We start from the raw sequence: 2002 nt of genomic DNA, 5'->3' as shown, positions 1-2002 counted from the left end.
TCTCTTCCTTCCTTCTATTTTCTTTTTGGTCTCATGTTTTCCATTCCTAAATAACCTAAATAACTTAAATAAAACTCATTTAACCTTAACACTTTTGAATAACAAAAGGTCAGCTGAGAAAATTTGAAGATCTCCTTGGCTTTATTAAAACAATTCATGAATTGGACAGCATCCCATCTAGCAAATAGAAAGGAGCTCCAAAGAATTGTACAAATGGAAGGCTTTTGTAGACAGAGAGCAGATTACCACATCTTCCTTTGGGGGATGGAAAGTGCCTATGTGGCAGATTACCTCATTGGTGCTGACCAAAAAATTCCAAACGGGTTGGTTAAAGCTACATTCCTGAGGGAGGCTGTAACAGTGGTGAGGCTAGGTATTAAGCCTTGGGCTAGTGGCATGGACTTAGCACAAGAGATTCCATTTGTGGCCTATTGTCTTTTTTTTTTTTTTTAGTGAAATCTATGAATATTACTGCTGCTGCTACTGCTGCCAAGTTGCTTCAGTCATGTCCGACTCTGTGCGACCCCATGGACTGCAGCCTACCAGGCTCTCCATCCATGGGATTCTCCAGGCAAGAACACTGGAGTGGGTTGCCATTTCCTTCTGCAATGCATGAAAGTGGAAAGTGAAAGACGTTGCTCAGTCGTGTCCGACTCTTAGCGACCCCATGGACTGCAGCCTACCAGGCTCCTCCATACATGGGATTTTCCGGGCAACAGTACTGGAGTGGGGTGCCATTGCCTTCTCCTATGAATATTACTATTGTTTATTAATTCTTTGCTTCATGCCAAGACATCAGGTAAATGGTAAATCACTAATAGTTGCTCTAGGAATGCACTACTCATTCAGAATTTTCAATTTATAATCTGATTTTTCCCACCAAACCCTCTGTTGAAACTGAGTCTTAAAGATAAATGATAACTCTATACAACAACCCTCACAGAATTTCTTTCTTGTTCCCTGTCCTCTTCTGGTCTGTTATAGCTCTTTCATTACTTATATCGAGTTATTTCCCTTCTTTACATTCATTGCTCTTTTTCCTCTCTCCAAGGGAGACAAGGAGAAGAGGAGGGGCCTAATAGTTTTTGATGGTTACCTATGTACATGGCATGGCATTATGTGATTTTATATAGCTTATCCCTTTATTCTCCAGAATAATTCTGTGAAGAAGATATTTGTCCATTCAAGTCCTAGAAATGTTTTTCAAAATCACACAGACTTTGGTGGAACCCAGCTCTAAATCCATGCCCTATCTTTATTCCATTGTAACATGTGACCTCATATACTTTTTCTTCTTCTGACTCAAAAAACGTGTCCCTAAAGTTGTGTCCTTTGCACATTTAGTTTGTGATGTTTGTCCTCATGTCTTAGGCTTATGTGCAAATGGCTCCAAAATAGATATCTATGCCAAGCCTCTCAAAACTCCCAACTAACACCCCTCCCAACTTTCCTTTCATTCTTCCCTCTCTTTGTTTCTCTTTTGTTTTAAACAGTTTTTGAGCATTCACTATATGCTCCTAGTCACCATGACAAGTCCTTCACATGCACAGTCACACTTTCATTGCACACTTATTAGTGTTCTAATGAGGTGGATGAAACTGGAGCCTATTATACAGAGTGAAGTAAGCCAGAAAGAAAAACACCAATACAGTATACTAACACATATATATGGAATTTAGAAAGATGGTAATGACAACCCTGTATGCGAGACAGCAAAAGAGACACACATGTATAGAACAGTCTTTTGGACTCTGTGGGAGAGGGAGGGGGGGATGATTTGGGAGAATGGCATTAAAACATGTATAATATCATATAAGAAACGAATTGCCAATCCAGGTTTGATGCAGGATACAGGAAGCTTGGGGCTGGTTCACTGGGATGACCCAGAGGGATGGTATGGGGAGGGAGGTGGGAGGGGGGTTCAGGATGGGGAACACGTGTACACCCGTGGCGGATTCATGTTGATGTATGGCAAAACCAATACAATATTGTAAAGTAATTA

The sequence above is a fragment of the Bison bison genome, unplaced genomic scaffold, assembly GCF_000754665.1.
Source record: "Bison bison bison isolate TAMUID 2011002044 unplaced genomic scaffold, Bison_UMD1.0 scf7180017864044, whole genome shotgun sequence".
NCBI classification, from domain to species: Eukaryota; Metazoa; Chordata; class Mammalia; order Artiodactyla; family Bovidae; genus Bison; species Bison bison.
Note: the sequence above shows the minus strand (reverse complement) of the source record.